General features: G+C 42.4%; 1 long non-coding RNA gene across 1 annotated transcript; it reads right to left on the reverse strand.

Moving 5' to 3' along the window:
• Positions 1-2,212: 2,212 nt before the first annotated feature.
• LOC147652350 (uncharacterized) lies at positions 2,213-8,002 on the reverse strand. The gene is made up of 2 exons (XR_015288468.1): positions 7,648-8,002; positions 2,213-3,356 (listed from the first exon to the last, which is right to left on the reverse strand). It is a non-coding gene; the product is annotated as an uncharacterized LOC147652350 (long non-coding RNA).
• Between the last annotated feature and the right edge of the window lie 12,982 nt (positions 8,003-20,984).

Consider the following 20,984-nt stretch of genomic DNA (forward strand, 5'->3'; position numbering starts at 1 on the left):
AAGACACAGAAAGCACGATGGACGAGTGACACGACGCGCCCAGAGGCTGCTCTGTCCTGCACACCTCAGCACTGTGAACAAAAGTGAGGCTCTCCCACCGTGCAGACTAAGGGGCCACAGCCTGAACCGCCCCGACCCGGCACCCCGCTTTCATCCCCTCTGCGGGTCGTAGCCTTTGACTCAGCTCTCGGATGCCCGCTGGGGAGGATCCACACGGAGCGCCAAGGAAGGCCGCCTGGCTATCCGGGAAGTTCCTGCCATCGCCAGGCTGTCGTCTCTCCGTCAGCTACCAAAAATAAAACAGAAAATCAGCAGCTGATCTGTGCAGGGCGTCGGCCAAAACCCGACAATTCCGCTACTCACGGTCTCCTGCGAACGGCCGTGTCCTGAGGCCGCACGATACGGCCACGCCGGGACCAGGCAGCGCCGTCGCAGGGCGCGCCTGAGTTAAGAGAAGAAAAAGTGATGTGGCGTTGCTGAGACTTGAACAGGCCCTCGCTCCTCCTCCCGACATCCCCAACTCACGGGAAGCCCTCGGCCCCTTCCTGAAGGCCACCCACACGGCCCCTTTACGTGGAAAAGGCTCCGTCACGCGGTCCCCTGTGACGCTTCCGCAGGGCTCACGGGAGCGGTGAAGCAGGCGTGCCGTGCCGGCCGGCGACGGGGTCTCGACGAAACGCGACTGGACCGCCTAAAGCATGCAAACAAGAAGGGACGCTTGGCGTTGCACCAGAAACTGAGAGCCCAGCGATAACAACAGCCTCCCTCCACTGGTCAACGCTCACCTTGCCCGCTTCACCTTGACTGCTGCTAGCCGGCTCTATTTCCTAAAAATAAAGACAAAGAGGAGACCTGTAACAACACAGGGACCGGTTCCAGTTGCCCTGCAAAGACAAACATTGACTTACCTTCTCAGGGGAACCCCCTTACCCTGGATGGGGCGCTCTGCCACCGATTTCATCCGTCCGCATCTGAAAGAGAGCTGAGACAAAAGTCAAAGTGCTGCAGGGTAACTTCACAGCTCCAGACATCTTGCGTTGCTCTAGGGATATGTTCTAGACCCCAACTACACCCTACATCACAAATTTCAAATTACAGGGGCCTTGGACTTGGCCTTTTACACCTACAGCCAGGCTGGGCAGCAGGGCAGAGCAGCTCCGGGACAACTACACCCAGACACCCGTGACACACCAGACAACGGACGAGGGGACACAATGGGGAGACAAAATTCTGGGCCACAAGAACGGCCGCAAGGACTGAGAGAATGCGGAACAAGATGAGCCGGGTGAGAATGAAGGCGAGCTGATGAAGCTCGCAGAACCCGGGAGGAAGAAGATGCTGACAGAATGACAAACTCCAGGAACCGCCAAGACAGAGGCCCAAGAATCTTAAGGCCGCAATCCTCTACCTATCTTTGCGTTTCTTCAAGTCCTAAGCCGCAACAATGGATCCTCGCGGCGCACGGCTGTTGACACAGCTCGGAACAAGAGGTCTAAAAGACATCCAATCGGATGCTTGTCCAAAGAGACGCGATTCCAAGGCCTCTGAGAGCAGCCGAGCCGAGGAGCCCAGAGATTGGAGATGCTATAAGTGATGCTGGGGTTTCTGGTAAGCCCCCAGAAGGGATAAGGGAAAGCACATACAACACAAGAGGCACAAAAGACACAGAAGGCACGATGGACGAGTGACACGACGCGCCCAGAGGCTGCTCTGTCCTGCACACCTCAGCACTGTGAACAAAAGTGAGGCTCTCCCACCGTGCAGACTAAGGGGCCACAGCCTGGACCTCCCCGTCCCCAAAGCTGACTCAAAAATCCCAGGTCATGAGCCCCGACGCGGCACCCCGCTTTCATCCCCCCTCTGCGGGTCGTAGCCTTCGACTCAGCTCTCAGATGCTTGGTGGGGTGGATCCACATGGGGCGTGAAGGAAGGCCTCCTCGCCATCTGGGAAGTTCCTGCCATTGCCAGGATGTCGACTCCTTGTCAGCTACAACCAAGAAGACAAAATATCAATGCAGGAGCTTAGTCCTACATCTGTGAAAACCCAGCACTTACCTTCTCTAGAGAATGCCCAGGTTCATGGGCTGCACACTTCACCCCACAGGGAGGCAGAGGCTTGCTTCACAGCAGTATTGGCTGACAGCCAAACGACCACCACCTCAAGGAGGGGAGGAAGACTCTCCAGTCAGTGAGGGCCAGGGAGCCCAGGGTACCCCAAGGATAGAAACCCCAGCTTATACGACAGCAGTAGGCCCGAGCACTCACTATCGCTTCCTGGCTGGCCCTAGCACCAGGGAACTGCCTGCACCTCTCGGGGGTTCTGGCACTCTGCTGCTTTCGGGTTCCTGCCTGCAGCTGTCTCAAGGAAACGGGAGTGCTGTGAGGGCTACTGTTTGGGGTTTGAATAGTCCTGTACTCTACCTTATATCCCAACCTATACCCCTTTTCTTTTCACTGTTTGTCTCCAGCCCTCGAGACCTTGACCTCTGAAGCCCTCCCTCAGCCTCTCCGTGTCACTGCCAAGCTGCCCCGCTGAACCCTACAAACTTACAACCCTATGCTTGCAACCGGGGATGCTCCTTATCCATAGGCCCCAAGAGATGTCCCTTAGCCTGGACCAGGCAATCCACAGTTGCTCCCTACCCTACCTAAGTTTGGCCCTGAGACAGGGCAGAGGCTGACAGAGCCGAACTCTTTGCGGAGGCCAGGCACGAAGCCTTACCAACCGCCGCCTCGAGGAGGGGTGGGAGCAATCCCCGGCTGCGGAGGGACAGAGAGCCCAGGGTGGGGCGGGGCGGGAAACCCCCTGTTTCCCCAACCCTGCGGATCGTCCCCCCACTATCTCTTCCTGGCTGGCCCTAGCACCAGGGAACTGCCTGTACCTCTCGGGGGTTCTGGCACTCTGCTGCTTTAGGGTTCCTGCCTGCAGCTGTCTCAAGGAAACGGGAGCGCTGTTAGGGCTGCTGTTTAGGGTTTGGGGTGGGGTATACCTGAACTCCACCTTACCTATACCCCTTCTTTTCACTGTTCACTCAGCCTTTTTATTTTTGGAATTCTTGTGACAGATTGAGGGCACTGAGGAAGGACTGCCAAAATGAAATCAAAAGGGAAAAGGAGAAAGATCACCCCTGCAAATCCACACTGGCTCAGCTGTTCAGGTGCTGCTTCCTGGCAGAAAGCTTTGTCCCTCACCACCTCCTTTATGCAGTGCTCCACGTCCAGTTGCATCCACGTGCTCCCCCAGACCCTATGAGATGCTCTCACCGTCACTCCATCAGATGCCACTGGGAGCCCACCAGAAACTCCTCTCCTTCAGCAGTTCCATGCCAAAGTTGTTTTGCCACTCGTATTTGGCCCTGTAATAACAGCAAAATCGTTGCTCTCTGTCAGGTATGTGTTGTTAGACACAGGTTTTTCCATAGCCATCTTTTCAAGAACGAAGTGCCATCCCTGCTTGATTGCTAAATTAACAGTAAATTCTGGAAAACCTAAATGAGAAAAAGAATCTAAAAGACTGACGAGTTAATATGGGAACCTTTATGTGATTAAACTAGTATGTTTTGAAATAAAGTGAATTCTTCCAGGTCTACTGCAAAAATCTAATTCCTAAAAAAAAAAATAACCAAAAAACAAACAGCATCAAATTCTCACCCATATGATCAATAAAGTCACAATACCTCCACCAGCCAAGGGAAAAAAATCTTAACCTAGAAAAAATCCAAACCACCTCAAAAAGATTCAACACTGAAACACAATGCATCCTAACACTTAAACTAACAATACTAAAATAAATTTTAAAAACAAGTATTCCCTCTATCCACACCAACCCAATACCACATAAAACAAATAAAGTACTCTCATCACAGCACCCCCAAATCAAAAACCTAAATTGCACTAAAATCTTTAAAATAATCACAAATTAACCCCAAAATAAAGTTTAGTCTCACTAACAAAAAAAACCCAAAACAGGTAACACAAACAAAACCCACACCGTACAACCACCAGCAAAAACAGATGCTATGCTCTTTCACTAACAGTTCTTATCACATCAGCAAAGTTAAACATAAATAAAAAGCAACGCTATTGAACTCCACACATCACACCAACTATTAAAAAAAAAAAATCAAACCAAGTCACTGAACTCAAAGCCATTCAACTAACCCTAAACATTAGTAAAAAAACCCCAAAGCTCTACATTTATAGTAATACTTAAATAATTACCAAGACTCTATAAAAGATTAATAACTAATTAAAAACAAAAAACCAACCAAAACTACAAAAAGTTAAAAAACACCACCCCCAAAAATATACCTATAAAAAGCCACCATATAAATGCCTGTGTCCCCAGAAATGAAGCTAATAAGAAACACCACAACAGAAAGGAATCCAAACTTATCATCAACACCTAAACTAAAAAACACAACGTTAAATAAATAGAACATATACATTATTATACGCCAACTACAAACAAAATAAAATTATACAATCAATTAGTAAAAATCACCTTAGGACCACTCAAAAAACTTCCAAAAATTAAAAACTGCATCTAACAAAAGCCAACTAATTAACACCCAAAACTCAGCTAACCAAACAAACCCTACCCCCTCTGATCCCCTACATACAATAAACAAAACCAAATAATGCATATCAAAATCTATTTTAATTGATTCTACCTAAAATACAAACCAACCCATTCATAAAATCATCTTTATTCAAAAACCAAATTTCACGTAGTGAACACAAAAAAATGAAACAACACACTATGTGCCACCAAAAAAACTAATATTGAATAAAAACCACATAAATAACTCTGCTTACTAAATATTACTACCACTATTTATATTTACCTGTATCTCTATAAAAGTATATCTAAAAGTAAAAAATAATTTGACCATTAAGCCAAAGATATACAATAAAAAATAAGATGTCCTAAAATTACATTATATTATATCCCCACCATCTGCTTTATGCTTAAACAAATTCTGTAACTTCAAAACTAGCAAAGAAAAAAACTTTTAACGTACAATCTGTATACAATACTAATACACTCTACCCCAAATTCTCTCTCAACTCTATTGTTTAACAGAGACAACAAAAAATCCATTTTTTACTTTTTTAAAAATAACTTCTCATAGAGAGGAATGACGGGTTTGTCTTTATAAACAAGCTGTGGGTCTGCTGATAAGATGCAGCTATCAGTGAGAGACAACAGAATCAATGGGATGGATTCCACTAAAAGATCAAAGAGGCACTGAAAGAGTATCATGAATTCCACAAAAGCTAAGAATTAAGAAGGGATTATGCGTGGGGGGGGAAAAGGTATCCCAGGTATCAGGCGTTCCGGGAAGCCTGTACCTCTCAAGTACCTCAGCCTATGGGGAAAGAGAGAAGGGACAAGCGGCCAGGAATTAGGATAAAAAGGAGGCTCTGCACCCTCCAAAAATTAGAGAAACCCCAGGGGAATGCCCCATGGCCTCTCCCTTTATTCGAATAAAGAAAAAGGACTCCTCTGTCTCCTTTTTGGACATAAACCTCTGGTGTTTGTGGATTAATTTTCCTGACATCATTGATTAGTGAATACAAAATAATTGCCAAAACCATAGTAACTTCTTCTAAAACTGTTCAACTTGACTCCAATCCCAAAACCCAAGCTACCACCAAAACACCCCACGGCTCAAAAAGACCCACGCCACATCCCAAACACACGTGAAAAAAACCACAAAACCTTCTAAATCTCCTCATCTTTACTCCACAACAAATAAACTATCTAACGTTATTCATTCTTCTTCCCACGCCCTACTTATTAAAATAAACATTTTTTTTCACTTTTCCTCAAAAAAAAATTTCCTTTAAAATCTATTAAAAAACTAACTGAAACCTGATTTCTATCAAGAAACACATTCATGTTAAAACATTTCCTCCCAATTGATCTCAGACCTTTCCAAGGTTTGGATCCTGTTCCAGTGCACCTGAACCAAATCAACCTGCTCTGGCTCTGGAAACATCAACACCAAACCCAGAGCACGAAGCCCCTCGCTGTCCCTACCCTGCTGTCCCCCGGCCCTGCTCTCTCGCATCCTACGCTGCAGAGCGCTGGGAGCCAGGTTCAGCCCCGAGAATTGTCACATCCATTCCCTCGGACATTCCAGCTTCCACGGGGATATTGCGGGGACCCCCTGCATTCCATTCCCCAGTACAGCACCAAGACAAAGTTCTCACTCGGCCCGCGTCTCCAGAAAATCGCGTGCAAGGCTTAAATAAACCCCGAGGCTTGAGAAATACAGTCTGCCCGAAAAGCCCAGCTCTGCATCCAGGGGAAATGAACATCACAAACAGATTCACGCACCCCAGATGCACGGGACGCTGCCAGCTCGGACCTGCAGTTAACTCGGCAATGGAAAAACCTGAGCTCGAAGCCCTCCTGCGAGGGTACAAAAGGTATTGGACACAGTTTCTAGAAGGCACCACATCGTTATTTAAAGGCACAGCTCGGCTAAAGAGCAATATCGACAAAGCCCCGAGACAAAAAGCCCGGCAGGTCGGGCTTTTCCCCCTCCCCTCCTCCCAGCGGCTTTTGCCAGCGCACTCTGAAGCTGACAAGCCACAAGTGTCCCCCAGCGCCCCCGCCGGGACTCGCTCCCGGGCTGGCGCCGCTCCAGGTGCGGGGGGACCGGGGGAGCCACGCGAGCCCCGGCAGCGGCGGCACTCGGCACCCGGGGGCGGCCCCACGCTCCCGGCCGGAAAGCGGCTCCTCCGGCGGGCGGGGGCAGCTCCGGCCCCGGGAGAGCCCGGCCCGCCCAGCGGCACCGGGACCGGCCCGAAGGGGCCCCGGCGGTGCCCGAGCCCCGCGCCCGGAGCGGACAGAGCAGCCGGGACAGACACAGCTCCGCGCCGCGGCTCCCGCCTGCCCGCCCGGCCTCAGCACGGCTCTGTCACTCCTCGGGGGCTGCCCAGCCGCCAAATTCCCCAGGGAATGCCAGAAGCGCTGCCGTGCAGGGCTGTAAGGGGTCAGAATCGCTCTCAAAAGCAGCGCCACGGCTCCATGTGACCCCGCCTAATGCTGGAAAAGCCGGTGTTTCTGTCAATTGAACCCCGGAAACTGAGGCAATGGCGGGGTGTTCGTGCCTTCTTAAACCAATACGATGGCAAATAAATGAGTGCTCCCCCCCTTCAATTTAATCCCCTAAAAGTAAAAAGTTGTTTTTCCCTTGATTGAAATCTCTCAAAGGATAGGAAAAGGAGAACACTCAATCAGACCCTTAAAAAGTAGTGACTATAAGGCTTCCTCCTCAATTTAAACCTCAGGATGATGGAAAGTGTGGGGGGGTTCCCCTCAAGTCAAACCCATAAAATAGCAACAATATTTCCCCCCTTCCATTTAAAATGGAACATGGGGATTCACTGTTCACTGATACCCCTAACACCCTGGAAAAGGCAGGTTTTCCTCCAATCAGTACCCTTAAAATCATAGGTGGACTCCCCCCAGTGTAAAAATAGATAATAACAGGAGTTTCTTCCCTCAATTTATGCCCCCCTTTTGTCCTCATAATACCCATTTGTTCCGGGGGGAATTGGGGAGCAAACGACAAAATGAAATCAAAAGGGAAAATCCCTTTTGCAAATCCCTGCGAACCCACACAGGCTTACTTGGCTCAGATGCTGCTTTAAACAATGCTCCATGTCCAGGTGTATCCAGCTGTTCTCCCAGATCCTATGAGATGCTCCCGGTATCGTTCCATGAGATACCCCCAGGGAACTCACCAAAAATCCCTCTGCTCCAACTGCTCCGTGCTCAAGCGAAGTGAGGAAAAACCCTCCCCCTAAAATAGCCCCGGCCAGGACCCACCCATTCTTTACCATAACTGCCCACACCTGGGGCTGTTCTGAGATCTCATTAACATCACTGCCCACCCTGCGGCTAGTGCCAGTTCAAGTGTGAGGGGTGGGCTGCTTATTCCCTCACTCCGGGTGTTCCCAGCAGTTTCACAGACTCTTTTCTCCCATCCCGATAGTTTCTCTGAGAACGGAGCTGTGTATTTAAATTGCCTTTTCTTTTCTCAGACAATTCCCACCAATCCAGACCTAAAGCTGACACAAGGAATGCTAGGTGCCACAAATCCAAATCCAGACTTGGTCATTCCTAAACCAGCAACTCTGAACACACAATCATGGGAAATTTGCATTAAATCAAACCTAACATTTAGGACACACCAAATGCTTCAGAATTCCCAGGAAACTTCCCATCATGTTCAGCTCCCAGGGTTTTTTTACCTTTGAGAACTTTCTCAGTCTTTTGCAGCAGCATATGCTTGTCTCTGATGATTTTGCAGTCTTCTTCTTCAGTACTGTTTTCATTACATGGTATGACTTTTATTTTATTTTATCAGTACTAAATGTCTGAACAGTGTATTTCAGATAAATACATCACAACCCATAATCAGGCCTCAAAGATTTTCCAGAATATCTGAAGGGATAGCTATGATCAAGCTTTCAAATACCACAGTCACTTAGAGCTTGATCGCTCAAAGTACTTATGAGTGTTTTTTTAAACAGTGTCCTTTTCCATCTCCTTCCATATAAGAAAGGTCTTATTCCTGCTACCATGCTATCACAGTCTTAAAACCCCACACCTCTGTTTGGTACCTGTAGCTAATTGAATTGCACTCTTTCCTTTGAAACCACACATGTGATTAGGCTGCAGGTCTTGAAAGAATTCCTGATTGCACCATTATTTTGTGTGTCATAGGAGGTTACTGCTGCTGCTAGGCTCTGTGTTGAGCTTTTGGAAAAATAAATAATATTGAAGGATAAATCCAGTGGGAAACTCAGGCAACAGGGTCATTGAAAGTTTCTTAAAAGGTCTTAATTTTGTCAGTTTTCTCTTCCTTTGATGTCATCCTGAAAACTCAGTTTTTCAGTCTTGTTGACAGAAAACTTTCAGTCATACATTTTGAACTTTTTCTGATCTCAGTGGTAGTGCTGACAAAATTTAAAAGGCTAAATTTTGGACATAGAAAACCTTTTTATAGATCTCATCAGATTATTTTCACTGTGGGAAAGACGTATTAATTGGAAATAGGTTCCATAAGGGAAAGTAAGATCAAAGCCTACACCCCTTATGCAAGTTCTGATTGACACTGTTCTGTTCAATGTTGTTCATTGCTCCATGAACAACAATACAGGGATTTTTTTGCTTTGGATCAGGTTATATACGGGCTGGTCAGCCCTCAAAAACTGTTGTCAATTTTTCTGACGGGTTTGTAGTTTTGTAATTAAATGTTGCATTTTGCTCTAGGGTCCTTTAGAGCAGCCTTTGTTGTGCTGAAGCGCTTTCAAATCCCCTTTAAGGTATGCAGTTACCAAAGAAATAGAGCAGAAGCATGTGGGTCCCCCCTGTGGCACATCAGGAGTTTATGCAAGAGTTGCATATTAAAGAGTTTATTGTTTCTGTTTCTGTTTCTGTTTCCTCGAGTGTTTTCACAGAGCAGAAAGGTATCCCAGAGTCCACTTGCTGCTGTAAAGGTGGTATTTTGGATTAGCTGTTGGCATGGTGGATTAGCTTCTTGTGTGTGTATGTGTATGTGTATGTGTATGTATATGTATATGTATATGGTATATGTATACGGTATATGTATACGGTATATGTTATATATGTAATATGTATATGTATATATGTTATATGTTATATGTATACCTATACCTAAACCTAAACCTATATGATGCATATGTATATGTAAATATATGTATATATGTATGTATGTCTGTGTATGTACATGTATATATATATGTAATTAGTAGCAGGTATATAATTAGCAAATAATAAGTATATTCTCATATCATTGCAATTCTTCTTGTAGCTTCTGATCTTTTTGTACTTTCAATCTGGAGGCAGTGATACCATTCTCTTGTCCATCAGACGTGGAAAGCAGAATTTTTGCTGTTTATGGTGGTACAATATAGAGCAGCTCTGCATGCAGGGAGCGGGGAGCCTCAGTTATTGCTATGCAGCAGATCTCACCACTTTCACCTTTGCTTCATTGAAATAATTCTTTTATTATTAAGATTGGACCCCACCATCAAATGAATCTATGTTATAGGATACAGGATATATCAGGTTTCCTTTGGAAAAAGCCAGGATACCCATTTGCATGTGAGAAATAGACACTAAGTTGTCCTCTGCTCTTTTGGATCAGCAGAGGTGTCTAATAGGTCAGTTTCTGTGGGGTTGATGAAGGGCTATGGAGAAATGTTTTGACTGTGACTGTACTTCTATAACCTTTTCCAGCTTCAGCTGTAGGAATAGAAGCTGTTAATTTCCTTTTTCCCTGGAGCTCCTTGAGAGAGGAAGGTGACTGTAAGTCAGGCTGTGTGGCTTTGGAGGTGGCGTTTGAGAAATAAGTCAGCATAGGCTTGGGGTGGCACAACATGTTTTTCTCAGAATATGGATGACAGTGCTCAAAACTTAAACAAGATTTCAGAAAAAAACATGTCTACTTATTTTCAAACTCTGTTAGAAGGTGACATATTGAGTGTAATGGGATGAAGCTGAGGAGAAGAGATAATATTAAATGTCAGAAATAAACCTCTGTTGTATTTTGGAGTAGTTTCCCATGGGAAGCGTGGGATGCTTCATGTCTTTGAAGATGTGTTTAAAGTGAGACAGGGCTAGAAAACACAGTACAACACAGTAAATGAGTAATGCATCCTGCCCTAGGCGCGAGAAGGAAAACAGGCCTGCTTGGTGCTTTCCAAACTTGATTCCTCACATTTTAAAAAATTAATTAAAGAGCTTTTCAGGAATAAAAATACTTTATTTGAAAATATACTCTGCATCTACTCACAGAATGTGTTTTGAAGTTTTCTTCTTCACACCTGTAATTTAGTCTTATCAGCAATTCCATAAATTCAAATGTCAGTAAATGTTGTTACGGTGTCGCCTGGAAGGATATCCAGCAAATGAGATTTTATCTGTGGCAAATCTGGTTTTTAGTTTTTTGGAAGCTATGGGAAAAAATAACACCCGGCATTCCTTTTATTTACAGTCACAGCTAAGTCCACAAGAGTTGGAAGCTGCTGCTGATGGGATGTTGGCTCACACACATGAATTGTCTGGTCTGTCAGGGCAAATCTCCTCTGCCTGTCTGAGAGCCTGGCCCAGACTTTGCTGCTGTCTTTCTGTGGTTGTGTTTCTGCCCTTGGATAAACCCTTGACTACTTTGGCGTAGCTTTGTGACTGCCCACCCACATCATAGAGTTCTGGGAATTTCTGCATTGCTTAAAAAAACTTCAAATTTAAAATATCAGAAATATGTCCTCATAAATGGTATAAACTTCGCCTGGTTCCATTAGGCAGCACAGGTTAGATTTGACTTCTATTCTGCCCTGACCTTGAACACGCCATGCTCCTTCACTTTATAGCATCTTTATTTTTTGTGCCTTCTCGTTTATTTTCTGTTCTTCGCCTCAAGGGCAGGTGTTTTTCAAAGCATATTCAATTTGTTAAGATGCACATGCAAATGTAAAATGTTTTTTGTACTTCATGCAGAAGTAAAAAGAAGTAAAAAGGGTTTTTAGACTTTCTAATTACACGAAGCAATCAAAATGAGCAAAAGCAGAGGCTTTAATCAATACTTATCTCAGCAATAAAAATGTGTTGCATCAAACCTATTAAAGATAAATAGTAACAGTGAGCTGCCTGAATCTGACATCAATAAAGTTAACTTGGTCTAACCAAGGAAGGCAATCGGTAGATAAATAACACTTCACAAAATTGTGAATGGGCAGTAGAATTAAAAACAAGCGTAATTTGGCACTTGCTTGAGCTGGACTTCCTGTTATGTTCCTGGCTTTTACTTTAGCCTTATATTAATAGTTTGTATCCAGAATTTCTGGTGTTTTCTTTGCTAAGTGAATGCAGTTGTGCCTCAGTGTGTTTTCTCAAAGTTTCCATGTAATAAACCTTTTCAGTTTTTATCTGCTTTCCGAGCATCCAAAATAGAGAAGCTTGGTGACTGTGTCATGGTTTTGTAGTGATAGGTATTGGATGATTTACTTTTTTTGACACCTCCCAATGTTCCAATAGAACAAGAGATGCCTTCAAGGTTGATAGCACTTAGACAGCAAACAGCCCAGCACAATGTGTTTCTGGGTTAACAGAAAGGCCAGTGACTCTCACACCCCCAGGTCACACCCTGTTCTTCACCCCACACGGTGCCTGACCCTGATGGTGGGGCAGAGAATGGCTGCAAAAATGAATGGAAAGGTGAGGTGTCAGCCTAGCAAAAGTGCATTTTGTTTTAATGTTACCTTTTCTTATATAAGAATATATATATATATATACATATATATACACACACACACATTATAAAATGGGTGTTTGTGGATATGCAGATAGGTGAAGTACAAATGGACAGTCAGCGACTATACAAAGTAAGTATAATCTTGAAAGCCATGTAAAAATGAGAGATTCCACTGGCAGGAGCTGTAGGCTAAATAGAGAAAAGCAAGCAGCCTACATAAGCAAGATGATAATTGCATTTGAAATCTAAAGGTAGATATATTTGTGTAAAGCATAATACTGTTTAGCTCAGAATCAGAGTTAAAAATTAAGTCTGTAGCTTGTCATGACAACAAAGACTAGTTAATCAGCAAGTCTGACATCCTATTTCCAAGAGGAGATATTACTGGCATGAAAGCACAGTAAAACTGAATTATGTAATTCTGGACTGTGAAAGGCTTCTGTCTGTTTGGAATTTATTCCCTTTTGCCTGGCAGGTTTCTAACCCTGCACTGAAAAAGTAATTGTGGAACCTGAAGGTGGCTGGAGCATTTCAAGCCCCTTTTAACTCAATGAAAAATCTGAAGTCTAAGCTCTGGGTAATATATCTGGATAAATGGGCCACTTTGGTCAGGTAGGCGGCCATACTTCTTGGAATTTGTAAAAATAGACTCCCCCAAGGATAATGAAATTAGAAATTAAGAAGAATTTATAGGATCCAGTTCAATGCATAGTTACAGAATGCAGATACAGTCTTAAGAACTGTAATTCTCCTAGCTGCTTTAAGCCTGATGAACCTTAATGGTGTACCAGAGTGACGAGACAGAGCATATGCAAGAGAATAAAATAGGATTTTTGGATTTTTTTTATTTAGCAGTAATAAATCTACTACTAGTTGGTTGATTATCCTGCTAGTCTGTGTCATCTGAAGAGACGCAATTGAGCTTCTACTGATTCAGAGAGATCTTTTTTCACCCAGATCTCTATATTTAGAGAATGAATATATTCCATAAAAAATGTTTATGTTTTTAAAAGATATTTAATTAGAAAATAGTACTCATTAGAAAGTGAAAAATTTAGAATTCGAGCTGTTGCATTTTGGCCTGTGTCCTAACCAGGAGAAACTGAAAGAACATTAAATAAGCAAATTAAAGACAATATTAAACAATACAATACGTACCTATAACTCTTGTCTGCTTAAATATTACTTTGATGATGCATATTTCTTCCCCCCCCGACCCCGTGCTCTGAGATATTTACATTTGAAGAAGAAATTAAATTATTGATTATGGCAATAAAATAGTGAAACTGAGTGCACATGAAACGTACAAATCAAAGTGCAATGCATCCTTTTGAAGAGCTTCTTGATGGTCATTTTCTTAATGATTAATTTCTTAATGATTAATTAAGAAAATTACCTCTTCATACATATGTGTTCATCTGATGTGGAGACGATTCCTTGATTTAATCGAAAAAGTTAATTTTTTGAGCACGGTGCTTGAAGTAGCAGAGAAAGGAAATAGTTCAAGTACCTGATTTTGAATATTTCTGCTACTGTCTGTGTCCTTGGGTAGGAAGTATAAAGGTCACACATTGAAGGAAATTAGTGAAAGTATGAGCTGGGAGAACGCCGATCTTTCTTTACTGCTTAATATGAAAACACAAACAAGAGCAGCCAACAGCAGAATTGATCCAAACAGTTTTACAGAAGCCATGGCAGACTCACGCCAGGTGTGCATTAGAGAGCTGGCAAATAAGCTGTTCTGGTGTTGTTTTTCGTTTGTTGTTTCCAAAGTTCATGGCAGTGGTGATGGTTTGCTAACTGATGATGGCTCCCAGGAGTGCTCACCACCTCTCTGACCACGGTGTGTGCTCCTCTGAATAGCTCGTGAGAAACAAAATGCTCCTCCTTAACAGTGTAAGACAGGTGCTTGAGCACGGATTTACTCAAACTCTGCCAAGTTAGTGGTGTACAAATAACTGTAAACAATTGGGTAAATAGGTGTATATTTACTAATGCAGTGTTCAGTAGATGGGTGCAGCTGGTGGGGCCTTTACTTTCTTCATGGAAAAAAAAAATTCCCAAATCCTAATTTGAAGGTGGATCCAATAGGTGAGAATGATCATTTATGGCTATAGTCTGAAGCAGCAGCAATGCCCTGGAATACAAGTCTGGACTCTGGACATTTCAACACATGGATAATTCCTTGTTATATGGATACAAATGGATGTGAATTACAATTTGAATGGTTGAGTAGTTGTTTCATGTTTTAAAGACAAAGTTAGCAGCTGTGAAAGAAGCTACTAGGACTGAGAGCCAACACTGAGGTGTATTTAGATGTATCTTTTAAAATTTTTCTGTCCTGTTTTACTTATGTGTTTCTTGTCACTGAGGCACAGGCAAGATAATTAACTCCTGCTGTTGAGAGAGCAGAAGTTGATCTTTGGTACTTGACAATCTTGCTGAGTAAGGCTGCTCAATGGGCTCTCAGGTAGCTGCTTGTAAAATATTGCAAAAGCAAACCATAACAAATCAGAGAGAATCTTTCTGACAGCAGCCAGGGATTAATGGCTCAACTTTGGAGAAGAAAACATTGGGAAAAGGTTTCTGATTTGAGAGATATACACTTCGTTGTGGTGCTTCCAGGCTCACAAAGCAAGACTTGCTCTAATTTACAGAATCTGTGTACTTCTCTGCAGTTTCCTCGGCTGCTGTACTTGCTGCCTGATAAAAAGTGTATTCATGAGATGAACAGCTTTCTACTTTCTGCACAGAGAAACCAGATGAATAGACATTGATTTTCATCCTCAGTGACTGAGAGAGAAGGCAGCCTGACTCTGTTAGCATCTTTCACTCCCAGCTTTGTTTGCAAGCTCAGTCACACTTTTTCCCTCTAGGTGTCCTTTTTCCTCTAGTTCTTCATAGCTATGTGGAGGGCTTAGAGGTTTATGTGTTATCTGTTTGTCCTGGTGTACCATTTCATCTTTCAAGCTCAAAAAACCCCATACCTTGTCCAAACATTGATTTGATCCTTACACATCAAATCATAAAAAGTCAGCCAGCATGCATTCTGTGAGAACTTGAAGGTGGATTCCAGACTGATTTGTGAATGTGTATATGCTGTAACTACATCTTTACCTTTTCCCTTCAAAAAGATCTTGCATACTGAATGGATTTTTTTTTGTTTATTTTCTGTGGAAAAATCCCAACCTTTCTTATACAAAGATCTTAAAATACTTTGTGAAATCCTTGAAGTGTTCCAGAGCAGAATAAAAGCACCTTGAAAATGTTCTCTATATGTTAAAAGGAGTGAACTGAGTAAAAAAAAATCACAAGGTTTTTCTATAATACCAAAACCAAACACTTCAAAAAATCCTCATTGACTTTGTATGATAATACTTTGTTTAATACAAATAAACAACCCACTAGGAGCTTTTTGACATGCAGGAACTTTGTCATTGTTGCAGAAGGTAGGTGTGCTGGTTTCAGCCAGGGTTCAGTTAGTTTTGTTCATGGTGGCTGGTCTGAGGCTGTGTTTTGGATTTGTACTGAACACTGGGCTAATAACACAGAGATGTTTTTGTGTTGCTGAGTGGGGCTTGCACAGAGCCAAGGCCTTCTCTGCTTTTTGTGATCTACACTGGTGAGGGGGTTGGGGGTGCCAGGGAGGGGACACAGCCAGGACAGGTGACCCCAAGTGACCAAAGGAACATTCCAGAGCACGTGGCATCACGCTCAGCGTATCAGCTGGGGGATGAAGGAGGAAGGGAGGACATTTGAAGTGATGACATTTGTCTTCCCCAGTCTCTGTTACCAGGGCCTTGCTCTCCTGGAGATGGCTGAACACCTGCCTGCCCTTGGGAAACAGGGAATTAACTCCTTGGGGTGGTCCTTTTCTTAAGAGAGTGATGATGCTCCTGCTGTCAGCCAGAAAGGTCCCTGTTCTCATGATACAAGCCAATAATTTAAAGATGTTCATCCATGGACAGAATATTATACAATGAATTTCCTTGGTAAATTTAGCTTAGTTCCCCAACCACATTCTATGTTTCAGCATCCAAAATGCATGGCAAATTCTAAAAAAAGGAATTACTTTCTTCAAGCCATTGCTCTGTTTACAAATATTCCTAATATAATTCATTCAGGTTCATAATGCCTGTCACAAATGACAAAAGTAATTAATTCTGAAATTTGGACTGTGGGGTTCTATGTGGAATAATTGCCTTTGGAGGATTATGTCTCAAAACCATTTTGGCTCATCGTTTATTGTGTCTGAGTCTAATGGCATGCCAGGTTTTCTAAGCTTTCAATTATGATATTTGAATAATGTAGGAAGAAGGAAAAAAGTTTATGGTATTAATTTCAGTCAGCAGAGAAGAACACTTTGCACTGGGGGCTACAAACATGCCAACTGCAGTATTTCCTGAAGCCTGCACACAGAAGTAGGCTGTGTTCTCAGAACTGGGTAAAAGTTTCTCATGTGAATGGGCAATTAAAAAGCCAAAATGACTTGCATGCTGAAATACAAGAGGTTCACACCAACAAGTGTGTGTGTGTTGATTTGGTTTTATGTTGGTGGTTTTTTTTCCCAATTCTTGTAGACTTTTGAATAAAGTCCTTCTATATTTGCTGTGATGTTGGAGATCTGGATCCACAAATATTTAATCTTTGAAGATTCCTGTAATTCTATTTGGGAACTATGCTACTGGAATGGCAGAAAACTTTTCAAAAGTATGGAGACAGTGTCTCCTGACTTAATAGTTAGAGGCAAAGATTTTTATATTGGAGGTTAGAAAAGCTTAGTCTGATGTGATGAATGCATAGTCTGATTGTAAGTTTATACTTAAATAACTCAATAATTATATAATTTAATATATTATTAATTATATATTAATAATTGAATAATTTAGTGTTATTTGCTTTTCTTATTCTTTTTCGTTCCTCTCTATTGTAGACCTTGTGCATGTTACCATTTTCTGTGCTTTTTTATTTGTTAATAACAGTTGATTTCAAAATCTGATGGATTGTAAAATCTGATTTATGTCTGTATGCAGCAATTATTTAATGCATGGTCATCTAAAGGTCACACCGAATCTTAACCTGGTTGCTTACGGGTGAAAACTTGGTGTCCTACTGCCTGATGAGATGACTTGAATCCGATAATGACACCCCTTCTATTTTTACTTCTTGTACCATTTTTACAAATAGTTGTGTCATCATTGTACTGGGTTAACTGTTGACTGTAGGTGACTAAGAAACTCTGTTTTCAGTTTATAAACCAGTGACCAGAAGAGAAAGGAGCTTAAATAATTTCAAAATTTTAAAGTTTGCAGACACAAAGAAAATGTTTCCAGCTCTGCAGTAAATTAAGTGGACAAAGAGGAATTTATCATGGGTGGTGTGATGAGATGCTGTCTCTCTGGACTATTAAAAAAAGAGAAAAATCAATGAAAACGCATTAGAGACCATGCAGCAACCGTCCTGCTGTCTAGGCACATGAGCTATGTGACCCAGAAGGCCTTTTCTTCTCCTGAAATATGAGATTGTGTCCTTCAGTAACTAAACTGATTTTTCTTATGTTTCTCTAACTTTGCCCTGGTGTTTTCTTCTCTGATACAGCAATTTCACAACTCTTTTGGATAAAAGCAAGCATAGTTAGTGTGAGAAAAACCAATCCTTTCTTTCCGGCTCTGCTCTGCTCCGCTCTGCTTTCTTTCTGATAAACCTGGTCAGCCTCAGGACTGGGAGCTAACAGAGTCATTGTCTGCTGCTGATCACTGAGACTTGCTTTAAATGTTTTCCCTTTGTCAAAATCCGGCTCTAGGCTCTAGGCTTTAGTACCTGAAGCTCCTTTTTTTTCTGCAGAACACTTATGCCAGAGCACATACTTTAAGATAAGAAACTTTGCTCTGGGCAATCCAAGATGACAATGTTAGGGGCTGAGAGAAGTCTGACAATGCCAGCATATTGAACTGCTGAAGGAGTTAACCATTGCTGTGGCTTCTGCCAGGCACTGTCCATGTGCTGCTTCTAAGGCTTTCTGTACAGGGCAAGTAACAACATGATGCTAGAAAATACCTTGAACCTGTATCAGTGGAAAAATGAACTCATGCAAGGCCCTGAGCTACAGTGAAGATGTGACTACCAACATCCTCAGCAGTTATGAGGCTAAAAAGGCACAGGACAATCATGAATTTATGCCTAAAGGTAAGTATGACATCACTTATACTTTGAAATATGTAAGAAAACAACTGAATATTAATTAGGCATTACACCTTTCTTGAGGGTGGGTGTATAAATTGACTGTGTCCTTGTAGGCTGGATTTTCTCTTTTGCTTTGGGCTGGCTGATGTGCCTATAGTAGCTGCTGTCTTCATTTAGTAGAGATGTTCTAACAGGTTGCCATGTGAATGGAAGTCTGCTTTCTATTGGAGTGAGGGGAAAAGCAAAAATTGCAATGCTATTCCCTTGCCTGCCATATAAATATGCACTTACCCATGCTGAGGTAAGCACAGTTCATCCTACGGAGTCATGAGGTAAAGTGAAAAATGACAGACAGGAATCATTACCGTGACACCCCACAGCAAATGTAGGGAACATATGACTCACTGCAGCTCCCGGAGCTCAGTGACTCAAATCCAGAAGCAGATGGCCTCTTTGTTTCTCTCTACTGCTGAAATGGAATAACAGTCCCTCTATGCTCTGGAGACTGCCTGGTGTCTTGGCAGGAAAAAAATATCCATGCGTGTTTCTACAGGACTTTTTTTCTTTTAAGCAATGCACAAAGAGAAATGATAGAAACAGAATAAGGGAGTTTATGTTTTTTATCTCTCCTCCACTCCCACTTTGTGTTTTAGGGCATTTAGAACTCCTTCTTTCTGTTAATGTGCCAGTAATTTCTGGTTGCCTTTCTTTCTGTCCAGCTCAGACGATGGAGGCTGTTAGCCTTTGACAGTGAGAAGCAGAGGATTCACAAGGGGATTGCTGCAGGGAGTTTGCAGCAGGAAGATTTCTGAGGCTTTCCTGGGCAGCCACCATTTCCTCCTCTTTATCTATAATGGAAGTATTTCTGAGCAGTGTGTGATGCAGATAAAACCCTGACTGTGAAATGGTTTTTGGAGTGCCTGCCTTTCCCACCTGGGGGAGCTGCCATTTGGTACAGATAGGCTGGAATCCTGTCATTCCTCCCTTCCTGCAACACTTTGCATGGGGGCACACTGGGGGCATGTTAATCTTTGTTTATTAAAATATTCTTTGATCTTTCAGGTGCCCCCATCCTCAGCCAAAAGACAGTTTTACTTCTCTTTGGTTTTAAACAACAAATAAAACTTTGGGAATTCTATTGGTTGTTGTTACAACTTGCTGTTTACTTGACTTAGCCAAAACATTTATCTCGAGGAATTCTCTAGTTGAAATACCGTCTCAGATGTTTAGTGACTCTCTAGGTTCATGTGAGTACAGAATCTTGCAAACCAGATTAAAATCATGATTGTGAAAATAAACTCAGGTTTTGTCCAAAATCTAGATATTTTCAAATGTTGTAGAGAAAAGATTAAACTGTAGTGGCTGCAGCCAAGGGAAGTAAGAATATTACTGTCTCTGGCTTTCTCTGCTGCTAAAATCTGCTATCTTGGGTCCTGTGTGCATCCCAATGTTATCCCAATACCAAAAAATGCTGCAGGAAAAATTTAGAACTAAGGCAGTGATTCATCAGCAATGCTGTTTCATTTTACTTTTGGTAGCTGTTTGAAAGTGAGTAAATGGCCTTATAGAACTAGGCAACAAAAGCATCAGAGACCTTGTCACTCTATTTATTCCTTTCCTTTCAGTGGAGTTACAAAAAGTGGTATTGGAATGTGATCTAATTATCCTCATTTATTGTTAATATGTTGTGCTAATTTTTGACAATCTTGTATATGCAAGAATGCTTACTTAGAAAAGCAAAATTAGAGATGGAGAAGGCTCTTGCCAGGGCTTTTCATACCTTTGGGGTAGGGGCTGAGATGTTTATGCCAGTTAATTCTTAATTGCATGTTCAACAGGATGCAGAACAGACATATAATGCAGTCATCTGAAAAGAAATTATTTTCTCCATTTGCTGTTCTGAAAGTAAATGAGTTGATTTTTCAGTGAATGGGGGACTCATTTGAATTTACAGGCAGGGCCCTTTTTTACATAAAGAAAGTAAAATCCTGAATTATTCATGTTTTTTTTCATTTTTTTTAGTTGTTTTTTAACCTGGAAGGAAAGAAACCAGTGTCTGTTCTACAGCCTTTCTCTCTTTGTTGCTGGAATGGGAAAATTGCTCTGGTAGTTACAATTTTGCTGATTATACTTACTCTTTTGTTTAATCCCCATAAGAAGAATATTATTTAAGTCTAGTTTGCTGTTTGATACTGCAGCTATATTGAGAACTGTAAGCAGGAAGGAGCTCAAGTCTATTTGTGTGATGTTGTCCCTGATTCTCTGTTGGATTCTTGTGAGGTTCTTTCTGAAAGAAAGCTCAGTTAGTTTTAAATAATTCAAACAAGCTTGCAGACCTTATACTTGTACAGTGCTGATATGCACCTTACAGGAAAAAATGTAGGAGTTCTAGCCCTACTGCTTCTTGCAGCTTGCTATCACAGTTTGTTTGGTTTTATTGCTTTGTTAGTAAAATCCTTGATGTCTTTCTGTCAAGCCAATTCTCGCTGTTAAATGTGGAGG

Source organism: Cyanistes caeruleus, chromosome 6 (assembly GCF_971803275.1).
Source record: "Cyanistes caeruleus chromosome 6, bCyaCae1.hap1.1, whole genome shotgun sequence".
NCBI classification, from domain to species: Eukaryota; Metazoa; Chordata; class Aves; order Passeriformes; family Paridae; genus Cyanistes; species Cyanistes caeruleus.